The sequence below is a fragment of the Amphibalanus amphitrite genome, unplaced genomic scaffold (assembly GCF_019059575.1).
Source record: "Amphibalanus amphitrite isolate SeventyFive unplaced genomic scaffold, NRLGWU_Aamphi_draft 000604F_arrow, whole genome shotgun sequence".
NCBI lineage: Eukaryota > Metazoa > Arthropoda > Thecostraca > Balanomorpha > Balanidae > Amphibalanus > Amphibalanus amphitrite.
The window spans coordinates 329,174-355,706 of NW_024882098.1; the positions used below are offsets into that span (position 1 = coordinate 329,174).

At 52.9% G+C, this 26,533-nt stretch overlaps 1 protein-coding gene across 2 annotated transcripts in view; it reads right to left on the minus strand.

The window, feature by feature from the left end:
• Positions 1-26,145, minus strand: part of LOC122394669 (forkhead box protein P1-like) — a 63,048-nt gene extending 36,903 nt beyond the window's left edge. The window contains exons 1-2 of one of the 2 annotated variants that reach the window (XM_043391696.1): positions 25,951-26,145; positions 16,851-16,892 (exon numbers count right to left, since the gene is read on the minus strand). The gene's annotated coding sequence lies outside the window, so the exon portion shown is untranslated. The remainder of the gene's footprint in view (positions 1-16,850; positions 16,893-25,950) is intronic. The other variant, XM_043391699.1, reaches the window with a different exon arrangement.
• Between the last annotated feature and the right edge of the window lie 388 nt (positions 26,146-26,533).

The following is a 26,533-nucleotide window of genomic DNA, read 5'->3' on the forward strand; positions in this document are numbered from 1 at the left end:
GCACCGTACCATCTGAACGGATGGATCTGCCAAGAAAGATGACTTCCAAGGCGGCTATGAGGCGATCACAAAGCTTCACCAAGAGCTTCTCCTTCATGGGGCCGGCCGGCCGTTAAGTCGCAACACCGGCTGCCCAGTGCCAACAGCTGCGTGCGCTGGCGCCGACGCGTTGTGGGCCGCGCTGCTGACGCACAAGCTGCGATATCAACCATCTATGAATAAGTGGCAGCGGTGGCGGCTTGTCAGTTGTTAACGTGCCTTAACAGACGTTGCGAATAGCCCGCGTTGGAATCGCATGGTTGGGAACACAACGCAAGTAAAAATGGGCTTCCTTGATGAACCTACTTTTTAAGCATTGTAGCCTTTGTAATTTTGGATGTTTTGCTGTAGATATTATTTTCTACATATACTATATAGGCACTCACGTGCTTTAAATCGTGCAATGCAATTGAACCATGGTAAAGACAATGATAAATGAACTGAGAGCTGACATGCCCCATGCTTTGAGTGTGTATGTGTGTGTGTGTGTTTTTTTTTTTTTTTGGCGAGTCGATAAAAGTGGTTTTGGACACTGGATGAGTTTTTAGGGGTGTGGTGAGGGGGGATGTAATTCCACAGACCTTCTGTCAGATTCACTAATGCAGTAGGTCTGTGCGGTGTTTAGTTATCGGAGCATTCTTTGAAAGTCGTGAATAGGGCCACCGAGTACCTAAAGCCGTGATATACCCCCACAAAAACTTCTTTTAAATAACCGGGGATAGGTACATGAGCAGAGTAAATGCTATTACGAACGCCTATCACAATGCTGAGCGAATAGGAAAATCCATAGATGGAGAATTGTGCCGCGTTACGGGTGCTCGGGCGCAGCCAATCCACCGTTACCCCAGCGGTGACCTTGACCCGCATCGTCTGTCTCGGCTCCAAAGCCAAACCGGGGTGGAATTGGGAGCGTTCGAGCACTCATGGTCCAGCGCAATTCTCCACCTAAATCCATTCCTGATACACATTTGCTTGCTCATAGTCATGTAACCCCGGTAAATTCACCCAACTTTCATATTGGTCGCTCCATAGACAGATGGCCACAGAGATCAACTTAAAAGGCCATTGTTGCATTCATTTAGTGGAGATCATTAACCCTCGCGGGCCCGGGGGGGGGGGCGTTTTTCGCCCCCCCTGGCGAATATTTGCGATAACTCACGAACGCTTAGGGATAGGAAGGCGAAACTTTCAGTACCTTTTCTCCCATCAATTTGACATCTTCTGGAGTAAAAAATTTGGACCTAGCCCCCTTGATGACGTCACAAGGTCCATTTTTCTAGACCCCTGCACGGCAAACTTCGGCGTCACAGACGCAAACTTCAAATAGCTGCTAAAAATAGAGTTTTAGAGATAAAGACAAATTACGAGCACGGCTGTGTAGCGTTTGACCTAGAGAAAATTAGAAAATAGTTTCGGTGACCTGAGGTCAGAGGTCAGGTCAACGACCCCGAAATGTGGTTTTAGTTTTTCGCAAATAACTTCGACAAAAATGGTCCTAGAGCTACGGCAGTGGTACCATCGCATTCGCCTTGTCAAGCCGCGTCGAATGATATATATTTTGTTCGGAAAAGGTCAAGTTTCATGTTGACCTCATGTGACCTCGAATGACCTCTGGTTGACCTTGACACATAAAAGGTCGTTTATGATGGATTTGTACCCGCTGATCACGAATCTGGCATCTATTTTCCTCTAAGCCTTCATTTAGAGCTTCCGGATGGCAAAATTGTCTTATTTATTATTACTAACTTGAATCAGTGAAATAGCCTCTAGCAGGGATACTCTTCTGTGACCTTGACCTTTGAGCAGCCTTGTATCGTAAGATGAACCACAAATAGGGAACTGATAAGCCTCAAAACATTTCAAAACATCTTGGAAGTTAGCACGCAAGATGTGCGAAAAAGTGCCAAGTTTGAGGTCAATTTTGAGCGTGACCTTGACCTTGACCTTTGATTTGGAGCACATTTTCAGAATCCTCAGATTCTCTTCTTTCGTTTGACACCCAATTTTGCCGGTTTGATGCAGCCTGCCGTCCTCTAGACTGCTTACTTTGAGATCACTACACATGTGCTGGTTTTGGCCTTTGACCTTGACCTCTGACCTTGAAAATTGACCTGAGGTCAAAAATTTTGGGTGCATTAGAATCGTGTCGTAAGGATCTTTCGTTTGGTATCGCTTTTGTTTCCGTAGCTCCCTTATTTACGGAGTTAGACAGGGGGGGCGAAAAACGCCCCCCCCCCCGGGCTGCTGTGGTTGGGATTACCCCCCGGGCCCGGCCGGGTTAAAGAGCCGTGACAGGCCACAAGTCGCGTGACATCATACGTGTAACGACCAATGACGTCGGCCTGCAAAACCCAATGGAAGCGGCTAGCAGCGTGCAATAAAACAGGGCGCTGCTTTCTAAATGTCTGTCGTGCGTCATAAATGAATATATTCTTTGTAGCCTGGCAACTCAGTATCTTTTTTTAACTATTGTACTAGTATTTAATAATTTCATAATTTTATAATTGTGCTTACGCTTTATGTTGATATTAGTGATAAATCCTTAGATAAAGTAAATCGATGTGATATTTAATAGAAAAATAGCAAACTAACGCACCATTCATTCGAAAGCTGGGGAACCTACTAAAAAGAACTACTAAAATTCCTGAGGAACCAAAGGATCAAATGGGGATTAAATAGATGCCTGCTATTCCGTCGTGAAAACGGCCATTCTGGCTTTATTTACCACTTTGTTGGAAGCTAATGTCTTTAAAACCTCCGAAAACAAAGAGTTGGAACGGCAGCACGCTGACCCAATTTCTCCCTCTTCTCCGAACTTCCTGCAGTGGCGACGGCAGCCCTCGGCCCCTGACCCCTGCTGTGCCACTTTCGCCTAGCCGCCGCCCCAGCTCCCAGCCAGGGGACAGCTCGACTCTGACGCCTCGTCGCGTTCGACGCGGAGCAGCCGCCGCCGACGGCGCATTTCCGGAGACACACTGGTTTCCGGCGCGTCGCGGCCGCGCCACAAAGCGAGCGGGTGCGCCGCGCTCGTCACTCGTCGCCAACGGCCGGAACGGCGCTCGTCGCGACGAGGACCGTGTGAAAACAGTCGTCCAGACACACCAGAACGACGGCAAACATACAAAGACAGACGCCAGACCGATCAAACTCGGCCAATTAGGCGACAGGAGAGATATCCGGAGAGTAGCATGAAAGCGGATTACGTTGAACAAAGGTTTAAATTTCTTGAGTGCCGTTTCTGCGGTTGCATTTAGACGACGCTCTCGAAGAAATAAATAATAAATGTGTATGTAAAATGAGTACGAGGCAGCAGCGATGATTCATGGTGAATCAGATAAACTTCGGCCCGTCCATCAAGTACACATTGCAACGAAACCAAACTTTCGCTGTTCGTGGAACAAAAATAGTAACGCATTCCCATAGGGAAATGCAAGCTAATTAACAATACAGAATGCATAATAACTGCGGAGATGATAGATGATTCTGGAACTAGGCAACTATCGGTGAAGTCTTTCCATTTTCCAATGAAGGTTGGTGAGTCTAAAGGTCATCACAACTGACAGGATAGAACAAACGAGTTGAGATGACAATAAATAGAAAGACATATAGGTATCTCTACTTACAATTAAGACTGCACCACATATGTACGGTTATTTTTTGCAATGGTTATCATTAAGATGAATAATTCATATTCAGAAAGTTGAAACCAAGCAACGTTTTGCAAAAAGTCGAAATGACGGGGTAAACTGTAGAGCAGGGATATGAGTTAGCTGAGAGAACAGATTTGAGTCCGCTGAGCGATGAGATGTGAGCGGGGAGCTCGGGGGGAGCGCCTCCGGGAGCTGAGAGCTGAGACCGAGCGGCCGTGACAGCGGGCCAGGTGGCTGCCGGTCGGTGATTTATCACGAACCACGGCCGCCCCCGGACCCGGACAAATAGCTGTGCCGGCGACACAACAATGCAAGGGTTGAGGCGGGCCGGCGTCAATGGGAGCCGCTCAGCAGCCGCCGCCGGCCGGCAGCGCCGTCCTTTGTCGTCACGAGGCGGACACGGCGCACCACAGACCGAAAATGGCGCTCACTGAGCCACGATCGGCGCAGAGAGAGAGAGGCGTTACGATGAGGCAGCGGTGGCGGCCCCCGGGCGAGCCGCAGGAGCCGCGGAGAGGTGCCAAGGTAGTCATTATCCAGCCCCCATGACCTGGCCCACACTCGCCTACTGTTGCGGCTTCGTGCACGGCGTGGGCGATTTACAGGGGGTGATCACGAGTTCAGCTCGGTCTGTGTTCGATTGGAAACTCGCATAGCAGACGCCACCTCCAGCTGGACACACCAGCACCCCGCCCCGATGTGTCAGTGTCAGTGACACCAGGCGTGTCAGTGACCGGGCAGCGTGACCCTTTCCCCGGACCCGGGCGTCGACAGGAGCCGTCAGCGGCGCCGAGAGCGGCCGTCGAGCTGCGTCCTTCGGCCACCAGCTGTCGATCGGCCCGGCTCGTCACAATGCTGACAACAGCGCGCCGGGCAGTAAATTGGGCCCGCTCGGCTCTCGGCGGCCGGGCAGCGCCCGGCGCAGGAAGGGTTGCCATTAGGCGCGCCTGGGCGACCATTCGTCTCGCCTCGGCGTGGCCCCGTTGTCCGGTGGGCCGTCCGTTACCCCGTTGGCTGGTGACCATTGATGTCGCGGCCGGGGACAGATGTGGGTCGGTCGGCACGGAGAGACCCGCTGCTCGGGCCGCTCGCCGGGCTGTCCGTCCGCACGGGATGCTATTACCGTCCGCGTGTCCGACGGCAGACGGTGACCGGTCAGGCAATATCCTCAGACGGTGAGGCGCACAGACAGCCTCCAGGCGGCGGGTAAATGAAGGGACGCGGCCGGTCGCAGGCAGAAGAGAAACGCCGAGCGACCCAGCAACTCACGACGTATAAGGCGTGCCTCACGACCAGCTGAAAATGTCACGACGAAAGTCGTCACCGTTTTTCACGGCTCGCATTAAAATTTCATGGCGTCAAGCTCCAACCGTGACGTTTATGGTGCAGCGCTTGGGTCCATGGACCCTCTCCATGTACCTTTTCTTCAGATGACCTCCGTCCATCTTATTTCAAGCTTACCCACCTCCTCAATATCGCGATCTCTCCGTGAGCCAGCCGCTATAAACCAATATCTGCAGACAGTGCAGTCTCCTCTTCTCACTCTCTCAGTGAGGCTGCCTCCGCTCTGCTGCCATAAGCCTGCAACGTCTATGTGAGCCGACTCTCTCTCTCTCTCTCTCTCTCTCTCTCTCTCTCTCTCTCTCTCTCTCTCTCTCTCTCTCTCTCTCTCTCTCTCTCTCTCTCTCTGCTTCTCTCCACTCTGTCTTTGTCTATCTCTGGCGAGCCCGGCCAATGCGCCGGCAGCCGCGCCGCCGGGCTGATTTCATGGGCCGAAGCTCGCCATATTGATCACGGCGCCGAATTAATTACCAAGCCAGAATGTGACAAGGCGGCAGAATTGAGACCCGGACGACCTGGCCGCCCCAAAGGCGACGTGACCTCTGCAGCGGATCGGAGCTGGATCTTTGCAACGGATCGCAAGTGGATCTCTGATCGCGACTGGATCTCTGCAAAAGATCGCTGTCGGATCTGGATGGGGCAGGTTGGCGAACCTGGGTGGTGGATCTGAGAGGATCTATATGGGGATCGAAAGGGACATCAACAGTCTGGATTCTAGATGGCTATGAGCAGTGAGCACTAATAGATCCGAATGGCAATGGATTTGATCGTTTTGAAGTGTGGATCTGAGAGGATCTGCAATTAAAGGGGTTAAACTGGATCTGAGTTGCAGACTGGCCTCGAAAGGATCAGCGCGATGAGAGAGAAGCTTCTCAGACTCTCTGAGACAAATCAATTAAAACAGCTTCAGGGCATGAGCGTGATCTAAATAGAATCTGAGGCAACAACCTCGCAACCAGATTCCCCGGCGCGTGGGCAAAACTCCCGCGCGTCCAAACTGACCAGAAGTTCATCGAATCTTCGGAAAATAACGACTTCGGAAATGATTCTGACTGTGCGGAATTTTACATCACGTCCTGAAAATCTGCGTCGTGTCCGCGTTGTAATACTGGCAAGTTTCAATTGCCGGCAACTGAGGCGGATGAATATCAAAGCCGCGGATTTGTCACCGTGGAAAATGTCAAGGTTCGCCATAAGCACCCCATGCGGAAAAATCCACGACCCGTCGTATGTCGACCGCACGAGTTCCCAGTCACCGTACAACTTACTGTCGGCGACGGCCGGGGGCGGCGGGGTCGGCGCTATCCCACTCTGAAAATCTCCTACCTGACGTCCAATTCTCAGTGTCGCCGATGTGCGGCACCGATCGTGCAGCCCACGCATAGAATCTGTGATGTTCCCGTCAGGCGGTCGGGCACGCACTCTGGGTGGTGGGCGGTGGGGCGGGGATGGGGTCGGTTCTGACGCGGGCTGAGAGCGGACTGCGGGGCGGGGCGGGGCGGGGCGGGGCGGTGCGCTGCGCGGGCTGAGGTGGCGGTGCCAGCGGCAGCGGCCGGCCGCCTCCATTGCCATGCAGCCATGCGAGCGCGCCCCTATTGATCGGGTGGCGTGGCGCGGCGGCGAGGCTGCGCCGCTCGGCCGGTGGGCCGCCGGCAGCCCACAGAGAGAGCGCGCGCGCGCCTCCGACGCCGCCGACGCCGACGAATATTTCATTTAATTTGCGCGCGGCCGCGTCCCATGAGAGCGCGCCTACCGGAAGTTCGCGACGCCAGGTCAAAGGTCAGAGGTCATCTACCCTGACCTGCTACGCAGGTACCGCTGGGCCGACGCAGAAGTGTTGCAGACTCATGCAGGTGATGCCACCCAGGTGCTAATACTTTGGCGCAGTGCGCAGTTTTACGTACTTGTTAACACCAGTCTCCTGCAAACTATGAACTGAGTTTGGCAACAGCATTTTCAATATGCGTTTTCTGGCAGCATTGGACGTAATAGCTTTCCATAATTCATCGGACGGCATTAACTTCACGCCGGTAGCCGGCTCAGCCAACTCAGGCAACTGACCACCCCGATCATCCCCGACCAATCAAATACATCTAAAAATGTCGCAATGGTCACCCACGACATCAAAGCCGCATATGTGGCGCCACTACCCGCTATAATAAAACTACAGCCGTGATCATGGGCCTCTCGAAGGCTCCGAGATACGGAAAATACTGCGACGTCAGCGTAACAAATGCCGCTTTGAGATCCGGTACGCTACAACCGGAAGCTAGTACTACAGCTCCGCTGTCAGTAATCCAATAGGCCGCCAGCGGGCAAGAGGTCGCGGACGGGCGGCACTGGACGTCACAGCCGTACTGTGAAGTGTCAGTATAGTAGTACGGCTGAGGAGGCGTCACTCTGGCACAAATGGATAACGGGTCGAGTCATAAATCATTGCAGATCGAGCGAGAGCAGCGGGCTAAAGGCGATTCATTCACGCAGTATAAGAGGCTGTTCTGCGTTTATGGCTTTTAAATTTCATAGTGCAATAGGGATGTGTTAATAACGTCCCGAGAGTTATGTAATATTTTAGGAAGGCTGTAACTATCAGCGAGTATTTTCCCGTCATTTTCCCAGTTCATCTCGGCTCATTCTGGGCGGCTCAGCTCGGCCGAGTTGGGTCCAATCCGACTGCGCTGGCCGGCCGGCCGGTCGGCCGGGGCAGCTCTGAGCCGCGGCGGTGTCGGCCGAATTGATCGCAGCCTCTCAGGTGGAGAGCCGCCGCTGCCGCCGCCGCCGCCGCCGCCGCCGCGCGCTGCCATGGGCCGCGCCCGGTCAATAGGTGGCTGATTTCGGAGAGCGCCCGGGGCTGTAATCAGGCGGCCGCCGCCGCCGCCGCCCGCCACCCGGCCGGCCGTCAGCGGCGCAGACTAATTGCCGCACCTGACATGGCGCCGGGAGCAGGTCGGCCGGCTGCAGGGAGCCGGGCAACGGCGGCGATGATCAATGGCCGACGTCGGACCGGGTGACGCGGGACGCGCGCTGATTAGAGGAGGACGACGGAGTGTCAAAGACCCGTGCGTCACAGGTGAGGACGCCAGAGGTAAGAGCCAAGAGGGGTAAATGGCACGCAGTAAAAACAAATACAGGAATGGAGTGGATATAACTAGTAAAAATCGGATCGGAGAGTTAGATGGAAAATGATAATGGGACATGCACCAATGGATGAGACTGGGTAACCGCCCTCAGGTAAAGGGCACAGCGCAAACCTTTTCCAGGCGACAGAGCTGATAGCCAGTGTAGAGCTGAACAGAAATGTCACCGAGAGAAGAGGCGGGGCGCGAGGTCAGCAGAAAACAGCGCTCTGGCTACCTCTAGCGCTGCCGGTGGCCCGTTCTATGGATCGGCGCTGCCGCTGTGCTATATATTGACTGGCCGGGCGTGCGGCCGTGCCGCCGGTTCGCTGCAGGTAATCTCGGAGAGTGTTCGCGGAGATCGGCCGCCATGGGACTGGGCCGGCCGCCGCACCGACCGGCCACAGCGAAAACGGAGCACCGGAGCGCCGCCGGGCTGCGGATGACCCGCCCCGCCGCGCGCGCGGCCGGCCGCCGCCGCGGCCCCGCCCCGCCCACACGGCTCACAACGAGCGCTCGTTGCGAGCCGGCCCAGACCTGTAATCCAGCCAGACTGATGGCCAAACATCTTTGTTCATAACGATAGATCGGTGCATTTTTGCAAATGACCAGAAGTTGATTATGAAACGTGCTTATTAATCAGCAATGTTTGTGGAAAATGATACCGCTTCTGTCCCCGTTCGGAAATTAGCGTCAATCACACTGGCATCAGACCCGTAATTTTTGCCTTAATGAAACTTGGACGCAAAATGCTTCCCTTGAATCGCCTTTTTACAAGTCTCCATGGAATTTCTGCAGCCGAGCACCTCTAGTTATGAACTGCTAATCATTTTTAATGCAAATTCATATACGGCACCTTTACCGAACCCTACTCAGTGGGCCTCAGTGTGAGCGATGGATCGATGTCACGTCCCAGCAAGCGTCTCTCAGTCAACCGGCAGCCAAACTGACGCTCGAATAGGCTCGATTATCCATCGCAGTCATGACGAGCATAAAGAGCATCTCGTCTGTCTCAACAAAGCGTAACGGCCAGTTCCGGAAGCTGCCGACGGGCGGCAGCACCGTCTCCATTCGGCCATCGCTGTAGTAAAGCGACCACGTGTGTGCGTGTATCGATTTGGCCTCGACGTCGGGGGAGCGAACTCGGAGTAAACAAGTTCACGAACAACAAGGGCCAATGGCAGCGCCGGAGCGGTGACCTTGGTGGCTCGTCGAGCTGTTGCCCCGGGCGATACGACCGGGACGCGCCGCGGGGGCCGATCGCCCGGGCGGGGCGGAGGTGCGCGCTCCGCGAACGACGGTGGTGCGGCGGCGGCGGCGCGGCGGTGCGAGGCGCCGGCCGACCGCAGCCGGCCAAACCGCGCCGGCTCACGCACTGCGCGCCCGCAGGCCTGCTGTTTGCACTGCGTCAGCCTGCAGGTCATCGACCGGGCCGCGGCGCCACCGCCGCCGCTCGCCGCGCCGTCCCAGCGCAGCCATCTCCGGACAAAGGCGGCGCACGGCCCGCCAGGTGACCGAGCGCTGCCTGAGGCACTCGGCACGTGACCACCAGGTCAGCGAGCACCAGACGCCGCGGATGGGCGGCGTTTGATGACTCCTAAACCGCCGACTCGGCCTGACTTAGCGAGCTGTGCTGGAGTCATACTGACTCACACAGCACACTAAACAATTCCAGAGGTCTGACAGCGGTGAGTCATGACACACCCAAGTTAGGTGTCATGACACACAGCGTCTGTCAGAGCTACACCGACAACTCGGCATGTTTTCCGGTGAGACCGGCGCCGTTCTGACGAAACGTTCTGCATGAACCTCCCGGCATCTGAGGTGATTTAGCACACTGTATGATTACACGGTATCAGTGGAGTCGGAACGGCAGCGCAGGGGCTTGTTATCGTCAGAGGTGGTCCCGCCTGGCGAGGTGTTAGAAGGAAGACCGCCGAGTGTCGGTGGACGCGTGAGCCCGTCCGCGGTAATCCGAACATCCCATGACGGCCGGCCGGCCGCCGCGCCCCGGCCGATAACGGTCATACCGGGGATTTACTCCGGACGCCCGCGCCGAGGAAAATTGAGCCGATTTCGGATTAGTCTTCTGCGCCGGCGAGATGTCATTTCCGTGAAATCAGCAGCCGCTTTCCGCAAAAGATTCGGACCGTTCACTGCGACGTAAACTATGCTTTAATGGATGCGTGAGGTGGACATAAATGTAATGAACTACCGTGGTCTGGAGGAAAGATTTCCAATCCGGTTGCATTATTGACTGTTTGCAACAATCACCTATTTCCCGTGCAGCAAAAGAGGCCATAAACTAACCATGACATTCACCTCATTAATCACTGCACCAGCCGGCCCCCCGCCCCTCTCTAGCCTACTCCACAGCGACCATTGTGCACCACTTAGTGAATACACCGGACTGATTCTCCCTCCCCTCCCACCACCGCCCCGCCCCGCCTGCCACTATCTCCTGTCCCGTCACATGGCACGGGGCTAACAAAAAAACTAGCCCCGCCCACTCATGAATAACCATGGCACCGATCTAACGAGCCGACGGCGGCAGCCAATAAGCGTCGGCGGCGGCGGACGCACGCACGGGCCACGCACAAACACGCGCATGACGCCATGCCGGTCGATGGCGGCCAACCAGAGACGGCGGCGGCGGTGGAGGGGAGGAGGCAAACAAGGGAGGAGAGGAGGGAGACGGTGTGATTACTGGGACGGAGAGGTGGGAGGAGCGAGAATGAGAGAGAAGGTGCAGAACGGACGGCGGTTGGTGGTCAGGGGAGACACTGTTGGAAGTGGGAGAGTGAGGGTGGAGAGAAAGAGAGAGAGAGAGAGAGAGAGAGAGAGAGAGAGAGAGAGAGAGAGAGAGAGAGAGAGAGAGAGAGAGAGAGAGAGAGAGAGAGAGAGAGAGAGAGAGAGAGGGAGACTGAGAGAGAGAATGTGCCATGCTTTGTAAGAATGCCTACCTATCTGCCTATCCAAATATCTATCTGCCTGTAGCTACGCCTGGCTGCAGTTACCGGCGCATACCTGTAGAACTGCTGTGGAAATGCAATTGATATTGCATATGCTCTAAAATATAACATGCTTTCAGCTGGCATTTCAGACGTTTCTTTTGGATACCTTGTTAGTCGAGAAAACGGTAACCGAGATATACAATCGCCTCGCATGACCTCTAGATCTGTGCAGGTTGATAGTGAACGTGAGATAAATGTTTCTCTGCTGCACCCAGTCGGTAGCTGACATCATGAACGACTCGCCAAACAATAGCCAATTATTGTCGAACGGCTTTATCCGGCAATAATGCCAGCATTGCTTTGGACACAAACAGGGGCGGCGCCACGGGTTTTCGATAGGGGGGGACGGGGACTGTAGCTGTCCGAAAATCCCAAAAGTAGATACTGATCGTGTATGCAAAAAAAAAAAACGAGGCACGTAACGCCGCGAAACTTGGCAAAGCCCAAAACACATCGAATGTTGCATCCCGTTTCCAAACTTATCCTAGGACACCTAAGATCGATCACCTTTTCAAGCATCCTTGCCTCTAAATCAAAATTTGCAGTCTTTCCAACTCAAAGCTGGTTTCCTACAAGCTGCGAATTGCTTAGGGATACTGGCCGCGTGGCCGAGTGGATTGGGTGTCCGGCTGGAAATCCGGAGGCGGGAAGCTCGCGACCGGTCGGTCAGTGTCGAGTAGCTGTGCCAACTATTCTTACGTTTCGTACTTTCAAATTTTCGATCTTACGTCTGGTCAGCTTCATGGCTTCACCATCATATATATATAGTCATGGAGGAAAAGTGGGAATGTCTTCTGCTCTGACAAGTGCGCCAAAACTGCAATATAATTTCAGAATCATGACATCACCACCTGATCCATATGCAACGGGCAGGGTGCAGCTATAATGGCTAGCCGTCAGTGGTCATGTCATTGGTGGTCACTCAAAAGGTCATGCTAGGTCATGGAAGGTCACCAGCCGTTATTTGATCACACTTTCTGATGGATTTTACTCACCAAGAGCTTCGCGGGAAAAACGAGCGCATGCCGCATGCACCTTTAAAAAAAAAAAAAATTGAGTGAAAGGGTCTCAGGTCCGGCGGCCTCTGCAGGTGAAATGCCCCAGGGTAGGATTCCGGTCCTAGTTGATTAACTTCGTCAAAAATGGCAGTAGAGTTGTGATGTCGGCACCATTGTGTTCGTCATGATCGAGCTGGCACGACCTGCATCGTTCTCATATTCACCCTCCAATCGTAACAACACAGCATGGGGATTGGCAAATGGCGGGGCACCCCCTTTGGGAGGTAATGAAGGTCTCTGGAAACCTCATTCCTCATCTCTTTAGCATTAGTGGCTCTCCTTATGGAACAGGTTTCTTGACTGGTCTGTTTCACCCCAGAATTCAAAGACTAGTCAAGGTAAAACCGAGCGCACCACAGTGAGCACAATTTGATAAGCTGGTGTATCTCAGTTTCCTTGTAGAACCTTTCACGTATCACGTACCTGAAACACTTTCGTGCACTCATGCAAAAGCAACTGCCATGTTTCAACAGCTGGTAATGGCATTTTCACAGCCGCTGACGTAAGAAGGGGAGGGGGGGGGGGGCTCGATTAGACCCCCAGCCGTTCGGCCGCCGACCGAACTTAGTTTTGCAGAAAAAAAAACGAGTGCTATCGAACCCCTTGACGAGAGGGAGCCGATGCTACCCAATTATAAGGTCTTGGGCTACTGCGTGCTTTTTTGGTCCAGCCTGTGATCTATCCGAACACTTCTCCCCACAAGTGCTGGGGTTAAATGGCATAGATTTCAAATGGTTCCTGTGGTAGAACTGCCATGCTTGAACTTGACTAATTAGGAATGGAAAATATCCATATAGTAACGGAAATCTATGGAATTTCAGTTAACTTGGTTTTGTCGGCAGTGGGGTCTGGCAGTGGGGTGGGGAGGTAATAACCCTGCCTGGCGCCCCAAAAAAAGGGGGGCACGATCCCCGAGGCCCTGCCGATCACCTTATAGGCATCACAGCTCCACACCTTTTGCAGATGGCCAGGACCCCCTGCGATACATCCCAACAGCAATCTTTATTCAGAACCTGCCTTGATTAACGAACGATGCATTAAATGCGACGGATAACTTTACAATGCATTATTATCAACTATTGAACGGGCCTCGCCGATAGGGGGGTACTGTACCCCCCTAACTTTCGATAGCGGGGGACCTGTCCCCCCCGTCCCCCCCGGTGGCGCCGCCCATGGACACAAACCGATACGTAAGCGCCACCGCCTTTCGATAACAGTAATATCCGCATGCCTGGCTCATTTACAGCAGAAGCTGAATGCCGTCATCGGGTGAATTTCTGAGAAAATCGCCAAACTATGTCCAGCTGAGGGGGCTCGTTTGTTCCTTGTTCCGCGATCCAGCCCAGAATACCACACAGCTGACTGGTGATTGGTCTGCAGTCGGACGATTTTTGCGTGTATGTTTTCCTGCGGCGTACTGGTTGGGTACCGTTAGCCGTCGTCTGGACCTGTCTGCCAACGGGACGGTGCGCCCGTGTGTATTGTCTACGTGGACAAACAGGTCCCAGGTTGTCGGGTTCATGGTCGAACTCGGCGCAGCGGCGTGCACTAACAGCTTGGGCCGCACCTTGCGCGAAATGAAACAATCGGTGTGTCAGGACTGCCCGGTTTAGTTGAGGAGCATCGACGCGAGGCCGTGCCACTTGCCAGTTCGTTCAGCATTGTGATTTAGCGTGAGTTTGGGACATGAGTGACAAATTCCCATCCCCGGGAACAGATCCGAATGTGGTATGAGTTTCACATGCTGCGACCATACGCATGAGCGCGGCCGGCGGTGCTGTGCCTCTGTGAGCTGCAATGTGCTCCGCCCAGCGTTAAATTGCCGAGATTGGCGTGACGGGCTGGTTATGTTAGTGGCGTCACGCTGGGAAGACGGGCGTGGAGCGTCGCCTGCCGCGTCACCGTCACAATTTCCGACACCGTTACCGTCTCTGTCTATGTCTAGGTATGCCTCCGTCTATGTCTCCGTTACCGTCACCATTACCGTCACCAAGTCACCAAGGGAGCGGTGCCTTGATATAAGCACAGAGTGCTTTTGCACCGCCCTGCATATCTTGTTTGATACTTGTTTTGTTCGCAATACATGATGATGATGATGATGATGATGCTGATGATGATGATGACCGTCACCGTTGCCATCTGTCTCTGTCTAAGCCTAAGTTACCGTCACCGTTACCATCTCCGTCTCTGTCTATGTCTATGTCTCTGTCTCAGTCACTGTCAGTGTCACCATTATCGTCATCGTTACCATCCCTGTCTCCGTCTCTGTCTCCGTCATCGTCACCATTGTCGTCACTGTTACCATCTAAATCTCTGTCCATATTTATGTCTCTGTCTCCGTCAACGCCACCACGGCTATACCTCCATCATCATCACCAAAATCGTCACTACCACCGCCACCGCTGCCATTGCACCTTCACTCGATATCTAATCACTACCTTCCCAGCTCTCCATAGCCCGGACACACCGCACCACAAAGCCGTTGACACAAAGCAGTTCACAGACGGCGCGAGATGCAACCCAACGTTCATGTCAGGAGGGAGTCTGTGCAATTTCCTGTTTCGGGGACCATCCCTTGGGATCATGCAAGAAGAGATGTTAGAGTTACATCTGTCTGCATCTAGCGTTAGGATAATACTGTCAGGCAGAATAACAGCTGTTTCCACTGCTGTCAACCGGAGGATATCAGGAAAGGTGGGACAATGGTTTATCAATATAGGGTGTCAGTCGTTGTGTCATACTTTCTGCCATGTCAATCCTTATGCGCTGCTCTATTCTGTCTGTGTCAGCCTTTGTGTCAGGCCCTGCAGCTGGGCGTGTCAGCAGCTGTGTCAGTCACTGTGTCAGTCACTGTGTCACGCGCCGTCCGGCTGTGTCAGACTCCAGCTGTCCGTGTCAGCCGCCTGTGTCAGCCACTGTGTCAGGCTCCATCTGCACGTGTCAGCCGTCTGTGTCAGCGACTGTGTCAGGCTCCATCTGCCCGTGTCATATGCTGTGTCAGGCGCCGTCCGGCTGTGTCAGGCGGCGCCATGCGTGATGCACGGAGCAAACAGGCGGGCCGGCGGCGAGAAAAGTCAATAGGAGCCGCCGCTGGCGACGGCAGCGGCGCGGCGCGGCGGCGGCGGCGGCGAGGTAATTTCAACTGCGTAGAACGGTGTCATGACAGACACACCGCCCACGGCCCAGGAGCTGCCACCGCGGCAGGTAGCACCAGAATTTTATTAAAGTATCGCCCAAATGCCTACATCACCCGTAATGCCCGGTTGACGTTCAAGACCCGTACGAAGCATCTCATTCTGCAGGAGCAAACTCAGTGGCTCAGCGTTGAATAGGTGGCAAATGGGCGGCGGCCGTAGCTTGCCCAGGGATTACGAGCCGTACTTTACGGCTGACGGTGTATGGAAGACATGACTCGTGTGAGCTGGGGAGTGGATGTGAGAGGACGGCCCGATGTCGGCACGGAGTGCAGTGGATGCGAAATATTCCTCTCGAATGCAGAATGTGGATCCCAGAAACATGTTTGATTAAACATTAAACAAATAACACAAATTTCATAAATTTAGTGCGAAGGTATGATGAATACCAGGCATTTCTTTCATGAGTTCAATTTATATAGCTCAGCACGGGTTATCGCTGATGCTTTCTACCGGCATTGCATTCTCCGGAAGCAAATGTTTTGCGGTACAGTCTAACTAAAACTTTGCAGGCGGCAGCGGAGTAGCCGTGAGCGTTTCGCCAGAACCTCTGCCGCGCTGACATTTTTCATTTCTGTTAGGATATAATAGCGAATGAAAATTAAAGGAACGAGGCAAATGACAAATTTGGATATCAGAAAAACATGTTGAAAATTGTAGCAACATTTAGCGACACTTAGGAATCACGTAAGATGGGAAGTGTGGTGACATGTATTAGCCAGAGTTTTGAAAAGGGCCAGCTGGCCGTTTTCCGGTGAAGAGAAGACGGCAGCAGGCAAGTAGCGACATAGAAACCCCTGTATTAATCAAACCACCGATGCGGCTATTACGTTTCCCCCATAGACTGTAATCAGGAAGTGAACTGAAGGGGTTAAGGGTAATTTAACACCTGACGAGCGCATCTTTGGCCGATGACCCTTTCGCAGGCTCGGCAGAAAAAACTCGCAAGCGGGATGCGCGAGCAAAAAACGGGCGTGTTCAAAGGGGCGCAGGCGACGCGTGAAAAAAGAGCTGGCCGGGGAGGAAAATGTGGCCGGTAACGACCAGGTTCTCCGCGCCTGGCTACCCCGGGGACGGAGTGCCGTCCGTGGAGGGTCCCCTGACCCTGACAGGACACTGTGACCCTGACGGACCTGGAGGACACCGGTCCGCCGGATACTGGACCCCCTGCAGCACGGCAAGGGTACGGGTGGAGCGGCCCGCCCGGACGATTGGGCTGGAGACGGAGGTCGTCGAGGGTTGAAGTTCGGTGTGATTGCTGATGCCAACGTGAAATCATAGTCGACCTATGTAACAAGGTGTCCCTTCGATCATGTTTTTCAATTTCCCTCAAGAATACTAACGCCAGAAAAATACACATCACGATAAATCACCACAAGCAATCACCATTCGCCAATCCATTTCAGCCCAGCTGAACTTCCAGCTCCTTCTCACCCACCTTTATGCTCAGTCCTGGCGGCTGCTCTGTCCCCTGTTGGTCCTGCAACAACAGAGTTGTCGGCCGTCAGTGCCGAGCTCCGGTCTCTCGGAGTGTGTCCCGCTCCACCACCGTCGGCCGCTAGTCGACCTGTGAGCCCCCCAGCGACGACCGGCCGGCCGGCGGTGCCGCGGCGCCGGCGCCACACGCGCCTCAGCCACGGTCAACGCACCTCGGTTGCAGCGTTGCAGAGTGCGCCGGTCAACATCGAGCCCGACGCGGCGGCCGACGACCGGCCATGGCGCGCCGTCGGCGGCCCGGCGTGCGGCCGCACGCGCCGGCCGAGTGGCACGCGGGCGACAAGGCGGGGTGGAGGGGTGAGGTGAGGTGGAAAGGAGGGAGGGGAGAGGAGGGAGGGAGGTGATACCACGGGGAGCCGCGCCCGTCGACAGGCATGCCGGGGCGAGTTTAACGACTGCGTGGGTGTGTGTTACTGGGACCGAAGCAGTTTCGTCGGTGTCTGCAATACGCCAACATGAGTCGATAGGTGAGGGTATAGGCACTTGGCCGGATCAGCACTGAACTGGCTTCACCTCGTGGGGAGGGGGGGGGGGGCGACACTGAGCCGCAGGTTCGTCCCAGAGCGCGCCGTTCGATCGAACACGTGCGCTCGGCTCATCGCCGTGCTCTTTCCGGCGCGGCGGCTCTCTGTGTGATAAATGTGAGCCATTCTTCGGCCACGGTCACGGTTACCCCTCTCCCCTCATCCCCATCGAGTCGTGATGACAGAGACCAGACAGTGGCGGTGGGAGGACCGCCAGTCAAAGGCTCCGGACCGGAACGGGCAGGGATGACACGTCAGGGAGGAAGAGGGGAGGCTCGACCAGACACCAACATTAGTGTCGGGGGTCCGAGCCGGACGGATGGAGTCGTGCCGCCAGTCGTATACACTGGCGGACATGTCCCATCACGGGTCATAGATCCACCGCCAGACGTCATGAATAAGTGACAGCGACACGGCGGCGGTCGCCATTTTGTTTTTGCACCGTTGCCATGGACCGGAACCCAAATACAGAGCAGTATTTCTTCCGGCGCAGCGCGGACATTTTTTCTGTGCGGTGCCTTTGAGGGAGTGACAGCAGAAATTATCAGATGATTACTATGCCATGACATAAAATAACATTTCGGCGACCCGTAGCGGACGTTTGGACTGCGTTTGTAGCCTACAGCGGGCTCCAAATGTCGACCCGCCAGCGACTTCCTCGAATCCAAAATCGATCAAACTCGGTTGCATGTTATGTCCACTTGAATCCAGACGCTATTCGTCAAAACGGAACAATGCTTAATTCGAAATGTAAATGAGTTTTGTTTATGAAAATGCTTGCGAAACACACAAGCTGGGATGATGAGATGTCACTGACACGCGTACAGGACTTTGAGTGTTTGATAACGACGATAACCGGCCGGCCGCCGCCGACAAAGTCGGATAAGAACGTTAAAAATACATACGTTTCGGCCGACTGTCAGTAATGAGACAAGCCGTCAACATCGCAACGGCACGATAAAAGAATATAGAACACCGTTGCAAACACAGTGATTTACGCAAATTGGAAAGAATTCGGACACATTTGGATGTTTCTACACCTGGCTTTCATGCAGGAATGCCAAGAAGAGCAATAGAGCTTTTAGGACACCAGTGAACCTTTTACTTTCAAAATTTAGCTGTGAACTTTACAATCTTGTTAGAACATCGATAGGATCTATTTCAGGGTACTCAATCCTATAAGACGAATGACCTATGTCGAGTAAAGAAGGTAGCTTCAATCTACATTAGTACACTTATGGCGATTACACAAGGTTTTTCAATGAATGACGAAATAACTTTTTAATAACGCACCGAATGGAACGAATATTATAAATTGCAGTTAAATATCTTTAATTTGATTTTAATATTTTCATAGGTACTGTAGTGTTTGACGCGTGTATGCGCACGGTTAATTGAATGAAGTCGGTCTCGACTTCCGAGTTATTCATCACGCCACTTTCAGGGTTGAGAGTTCGTTCACACGAGCCAGCTCAAAGACAGATGGCGGAGGGAAAAAATCGCCGGCTGGATTAGCCCAGCCCGCATTTCAGCCGTGTAACACAATATGCTTTTTTATGCAGCAGCCCCGCCAATTTTCAGTCATGCCCATTCAACCCTTCCCCATAAACTGTTGGGACAATTGGTGCGTACAGCCTGCATCTCAGCCCTCCCCACGCTCCTGACCGAAAAAATAACCACGCGTTTTTTGCTGCCTGTTTTATTGCGCTCTTTACCTCGAAATGCTGTAAAAAGCACTCGCCCGGGAGGATAATTGTGTAGAATAATGGGGAGCCAGGCCAGAGGAACGAGTTACCGATTGCCTGTTGTGAGATAAACGCATCCTTGGCGGTGCTGTTTTATGGCTGGACAAAAACGACACGGCTCTGCGGCCGTCCGGTGGGGCGGCGATCGCGCCGGTCGGGCCGAGCGGACAGGATGTCTGCGGCGTCCGGACAGCGCCGGACAGCGCCGGACAGGAGGCGCCGACCGTCACGGGGTCACCGACCCGCCGTCATGTAAAGAGCATGTTTTACGGCGACAAAAGCGCCGGATATTGTCTTAGTGCACGCACTGATCGATGTCGTCAGCGCGGTGGATGACGGTGTATAGCCCGGAAGCGGTATAAAGGCGAAGTGAGTGGGAGTCACAGGCTCTTGAAGGACCTCTGTGTGATAACGAGCTTTACAACTCTCCCAGAGCGTGAAAGGGCAGGGAATAAGCCAGACGAACGGCCCGAAGAGGCAACGTTACGGATAGCTGACGAAAGCTCAGTCGATATAGCAAATCAGGCGGCTATCAGCGTCTGCAGAGGTGCATTTTTGCACGATGCCGCTCACGCGAAGGTCGCCTGACCTGGCGAGCGGGACAACGGCGGCGGAATTTCCACTCCACTGACCCCACAGGCTGCGCGCAGTGTTTTCCATGGCGATCGTGCCGCTCGTGATCTCAGAAAAGAGCTGAGTAACTTGGCGACGTCAACCAGCCTCGGGCCTGCCCTGCATCGCTGCATCATTTGCGACAGCGGAGGCGGTAAGCCTCTGTTTGTGCATCTTGCTGACTTCATCTGGACGGCTGGCTTATAGTCAGCCTACCTCCGAGAGGCTGGTATGACGAAATGCATCTCGTTCTGCTTCAATTCTCCACTCTCACTTATTAGAATAAATGCTTATTTCAAATCCACTAGACCCACATTGGAGCCAGATACACTGACTGGACACGAACTTCTACATACAAACCACCACCGTCACCAGCTTTCATGTTGAGATGGAAAGATAAGATAAATTAAGGAGCACCTGGCCTGGCTCGCAATGGATTTTAGATAACGGAAGTATGACATTTTTGCGTCATAGCGTCATATGCTGAGACACGTTTGACGTTAATTAGTCGAATCATACATCACAGGGATGAATTGAGGATTAACAACGAAGCGAGTCAGGACCATTCGTGATTGTGACTACTTGATGGGCCAATATTGAGATATGATATTTCCGTGACCTTTCGTGGGTTTGAAAGGCAGGAAGGCAGGAACTGGTGGCTTCTTATGGACCAACACTTAAAATCATTGCTTGAAATCATGGACAAAACTTCTGCCCTTTTGTGGCCCAGCATTTGCGGCAATTTGTGAGTGAGGACCCGCTTTTGTAAGTGAGGATCCGTGGCATTTTGTGTGCGAGAGCTGGCGCCGCTTTTATGGGACTGCGCGTGCTCATAAGCGTTACGCAGCGGAGGCGACTCGACTTTCCAATCTGTCTGCAGCTGACCTGTATTTAGGTCAATCGATCGGCGCACCTGACCCGGTGACCTGCACTCTGCACAGGTCACCTGTGCGTGCACACCTCTGTGCACGGCGTCACTCAGTGCACAAATCGGTGCACGACGCGTGAAACGTCAAAGATCGAGAGGAAGCCAAGGCCGAGCTGCTGAAGGGAGCTTGACGTGACGGTTAAAAATGGAAACTTGCACGCGAATCTCCCTGCATGCTAGTGAAGGGTGCTGTCGTAGGTCATTCGACTCTCACCGATTCCAGATAGGATGCTCGATCCATCAACGTAATTCCTTGGCCGCATCGGTCATCATTTCTAATAGTCAGCAGTAAAACGTCATGAGTGGCTAACTGAGCAGGTTTGCGTTCCCCATGCGTCAGCCAATTACGGACGGGAATGCGGTGCCACCTGAGGCGGGATTCCCCGGCCAATGGCCATCATCTAACCACGTCAAGTCTTTCCAGCCGGGCTCCCGGTGGCGCACCACTGGCGCACAACTCAGTCATTCCAAGAAGGCAGGAATTCTTTTCTGCGGACGATGCGCGCCCATTTCGTTTGCGAACCGAGTGCCGCTCGCTATCTCGCCTCCCCCAGTCGTTGCCTCCCACCCCTCCCCCTCTCCAGAGCGCTGCGCTGCGGAGGAGGCTCACCGCCCGCCACCAGCCGAACCCTGTCCGTGGCGCCTCTGGCGGCAGTGGCAGGAACTAACGGGAGCGAGGGTCGCCGTGAGCTACCGCCTCGGGCACAGCGGAAGGATAGCCATCGGTTTAAAGAGATTAACACGGGGAGACGGAGGAAAAGTTGCGAAAGGAAAGCCGGGCAAGTAGCTCGTGCGAGTCTGTCGGGCATGATGGTCGGCGTTGGATAATTAACGTATTCCGCAGGCAAACAGATGACATCTTGCTCCACCCATTCACCGTTATCGTGCACCCATTAAACGGTTTAAAGGCGTTGTTTGTACTACTCAGTACCTCCTCACATGCAAAAGCAGCAAGGTGAATCTAATCTTTCCTTTTTAAACCACTATCACCATATCTTGTTTGGATCGTCTAAATAAGGGCATTCTTAGGTGCCTAAAATGGAGATTTTTCATCGCAGAGACGTCACGTTCGTGAAAAACGCCCACGAAATGCGAGTAAAAGGCGTCACATTTCCAGAATTTCCATGTTTCTGCCGACAACAATAAGCTGCATCCTAGCGGTCCTCTGCGGACCCCAGCTTTTCCCCAAAGCCTCTGCTGTCTGTCCTTCGCTCGATCGGTCGGTATAGCATGTTGAGCAACAACGAATCGGCGGTGCATAGCAAACGGCTTAGAAAGGGCGGAACAAGAATGAAAGTAGGTCATCGCACACAATGCTTGTGCTACCTATGCAGCAGCGAGTAGATAGGTATGCACCGAAAATGTGAAGTGATGGAGAGGATTAAACAGACAATAGCTACATAAATGAGCCATTAATTAGCAAGTTTGCGATTGGAAGAATGTTTTAATGCTAACGCTGCCGCAAGCGATTTCTCCTTTCAAATTAAAATAGTCGAAGGACGAAAATAAGCTGAGAAGCGCTTTAATCCTAGCTTAATCAAATATCCAAATTTCTTCCAAATTAGTTCGAACCAAGCATGACTGAAATAACATTTTAACCGTTTTTACTTCATAATGGGCAATGCATGCAATTCTTCTACAAAGTCAATGAAGGTTATAAAACCACGATTACTAATAGTTTCTGTTGTAGGTATAGGTAGGCATTGAACTTATAAAAAATGTAGGAAATTATAAGAATTAGGTATGCGTCTCCAGACATCCAAAAGGCACCGTTGAAATTAGGTATTAGTGCAAAAAATAGGTTCTGATTACAGGATATACATGTTAATACCACCTAAAAGAATATTGACATGTGGGTGCGTATTTTGAGCTTTGAAATTAATTGTACCAAATTTTTATGTAAATAAAAACCGGCAACGGCATCAAATATTGAGCATAACCATGTATTTTTCAAGCTGTTACTGTTTTAAAAGGTGACAAATAACATCAGAGAAAATTGTTGGTGCACTAGCATATAAGTTCATTTAATTATTACCTTTTCATACGCAGACACACTATCGCTGACCTCGGAAACTTCACATTAATCAAAAGGAGCGTCCGCCGCAACAAATTTCTCTGACAGTTGGGGTGAATAATCAACCCGCTCTTACAGATTGAACCATTCCATAAATCTTAGGCGAATAAATTAGCATGACTAAGTCAAACCAGCTTCGGCACGCGTGTCATTTGACGTCTTTTTCTGGATCAGCCAGCCTGTGCAGAAGCGACTAGCTCAAGCTGGACGTGCCATGGGACGCCATTTTGTTTCCAGTGCCTGCCGACTAGTCGCGTTGTTTAGCAATCCTGGCATCGCCAGCTTAGACGCGTCTGTGCAGCCCAATGCGGTTTCGATTGACCACAGGATAAGCGCTTCTGAAGGATTGCGCGCAAACTGAAAAGGCGTCAGAGTAAGGTGTGCTGCTGCCATGCTGTAGTGTATGCTACCAATGCACCGCGCTAACAATTTCTCGGTGAACGCAGGCTAATATAATAAAATTGACCTGTCAACGTGGATCCTTTCAAAGAATAATTTGTAAATCGCTCTAAAATCGGACTCGCATACTTGTCACATGCGTGGTGTATGATATTAACAGCCTCAGAGCCCTGTGTGCCGAGCTCATTTATGTACAGTGGCGGAATAGCAGGTCCCCAGTCATGTTTTCGGCCGCAATTTGCATGCGGCTTGTCAAACACCCATCGGCAGACGCGCAGCGCGGGCCAGGTGAGGGTCTCGCCGCGCCGGCGCACCTCAGACAGAGACTGTGCACATCCGGCGTGCACGGTCCGTGTGCACAGGGCGCCGTGCACAGACAGACCAAACAGGACGTTTATGGACGTGAGCGGACCAAGCTGCTGGCCCCTGCTGAGCAGCAGGGCGACTCCTGGCCCGGCCGGCCAGTAACAGTTTGTCATCTGCGCGGGCGCAGCGGGCTGCAGACCGGGGGTGTGGGATTGCTGAGAGTGCCTCGTGAACCATATCCGGCAAACGGTTATGGTCAGCATGACTCGTTCCGTGAGAAGAGAAGTGACCCGGAAAAACACCTCAGGGGTATGCCACCCATGTGTCATCGACATACCAGCAGACTGATGCACCTTAGACTCCGGCATTCATGGGACAAACTGGACAATGCCAAGAATGTCTCGCGACTCTGCTGAGCAACTTCCGCCGGCGGATTTTCCTCGCCGGCGGCTGCAAACTTTGCGTCTGGCTGGCTGCCGTACGTCACATCGCGTGCCACGCGGGATTCTGGCAGGTCGTCCACAGCAGCGGCAAATGCAGCACCGTCGTCTCCCGACATTCGCTGAAGTGTCCACCTCAAGTGAAGGGCTCCAGCAGCCGTCAACCCCCGGGAAGGAGCAGCGGATGTCATGTTCTCCAAGAACGGTGTGCAGGTCATCACATCCGCTTTGCCGATAGCGGATAATTTCAAAAAGTTGACCGCCGAGCGGCTGAACTTCGCAGTGAATTCCGGCGGCAGCTCATGACAAACAAGCCGGCTAAATCGATAGGTGCGCCGTCCAAATGTCAGCGACTGCGTACATTCCATGCATACTGAGTGCCAGCACAGCGCGGTATTGATCTCATGCGTGCGGCGCGGGGCGACGCGCGTTTAATATCCCATGCACTGCACTCACACAGAATGATTAGTTAAATAATGCGTAATTTCAACAGTGATGCTCCACAGACGAGTGACTATGAATTATTTGTGTTGAAAGAAGATTATGCTTTTAGGACATGCGTATACTGCGTAGCGATGGACATATTTTTGCAATGAACTTAGCAAAGTCTTCTACTTCAATGCTTCTACCTCTACTACCTCATCCTATTACTAATGCTACTTCTTCAATGCCCAAATCGTTACCATGCTCTCATATGAACACTTTTACAGTAATGAAAGCCTTTTTAGATGGTGAGCAATTTGGTTGAAATTCCCGCACCACTAGCCACAAAGATTTTGAGTTAGGTATAGCACTATTCATCGAATCGGACAATTCTTGCCTTTGTAGAGGAAAGCACAGTAAAAATGCGCAGTCTCTTTTTCAATGCTTGCTGCTGTTTACAAGCAAAACAGTATTTTCTGGTAAAGAGGGATAAGGCAATGGAAATTTATGTTTATGTTAAGAGCTGTACTAAAGTGTTTTTCCGATAAACTAATGTGACGTACCTACCCAAACTAGTCTGAAATAAAAAGCGTATGTTTTGTTTGCAATTTGGAAGGATGGCAATAGAAATCGGCATAAATTTGCAGATATCCGATGCTCATGTTTCTAATTCGCAGGCAGTATAGTAACTCGCCCTGCTCATGTCCCGAGAGGCTGGAAAACCCAAGCATCTGCTAAGCGTGGTGGGCTACAATTTTCCCAGCGGCGAACTAAAAAAAGAACAAGTGGGTTTCTGTTGTCTGATCAAGGTAATAAAACATGACATGACTACGAGTGACTGGCAATATTAAACGTACTCGCATATCCTTGGGGATACCTATATCTTTTAATTAGAGCATAACTTGGCAATCATTCGACATTGTAGACCCTTTAAAGCTGCAATACCTAGGAGGCGCTACTAGCAACGTCCCGACCATGGCTTCCTGTGCGAACAATGACTGATGGAGTCTGTTTTTTTTTTTCAGAGAGAAAAACTGCATCAATAATTTGCGAAACGTGGGGAGGCAAATTGTTGCAATCTGCAACAAAAGTACACATAAAGCTACAATTAAGACGCCGTCAAGCTAAATGCTACCTTCATGCTCCAGTTGCACCCAAATAATTACAAATGCAGCTTGCAAGCAACAAGACAATGTTTTATCCTGACATTAATGCTGGATCGTTCTGAGCAATCATTCTCATGTTTAGGACACCAAAGTGGATGGAAAATGAGAAACAATACAAAGCGAGCGTCTGTACATTGTCATCCGATCCATTCAGACTAAGAACACCGTTTTCGCAGTTTTTCAAAAGAATTAAGACCTTTCTAACAAGGTGCCATAAAAGTTAGTCAGCTCATCGCTGGCTATTTTATACGCAGCGACATGGCAGTCCGACCCCCACAACCGACCACCGCTGTCCGCTGGCGACCGACCAACGTCGGCCCGGCACCGACGATGAGACCCATGTCGTCGTCGGCGACGGTGGCGAGGTACCGACGACAGCGGCGACGACGCACAATCACAGCGCATCCATGGACCCCAAACCCACCTTCAAACGTCTCCTCTGTCGATCCTCTGCGTCCTAAACTTCCACAATTTCCTCGTCCGTTCCGTGCCGAGCCTTGCGCCGTGCGGCCGCCGCCTGCAATGGCAATCACTTCCGGCGTGCTCACAGCCGTGCACCAACCCGCGCGTGCAGTGAGCACCCTGCGTGCGCCTCCCGGACCGCCACCCGGTGCAGACTGACGCGCCCCGTCGCCGCCGCAGCCGCAGCCGCCCGCCGCCGCCGCCGCCGCAGCCGGCCGCCCCGCGCAACATTGCAACATTGCATAATGCGACCGGTTTGTTTCTGCGGCCGGCGCCGCGCGTGCGTGGGGAGGGGATGCACGCGGGCCGGCGGCTGATCATGGCTGCCGATTGGGTGCGGTGATGATGCGGGTGTGACTGTGGTGAGGGTGGCGGATGACCGGCAGGATGACCGGCGAGATGACCAGCAGGATGACAGCGGGATGGTGGTCAGGCTGGTCGGTGTCAGCGCGCTGATGGTCTCCATCATCAGCACGCTGATGGTCGCTGTCAGCACGCTGATGGGATCTGTCAGATCTCTGGTGTACCGCCGGGCCTGTCAGGTC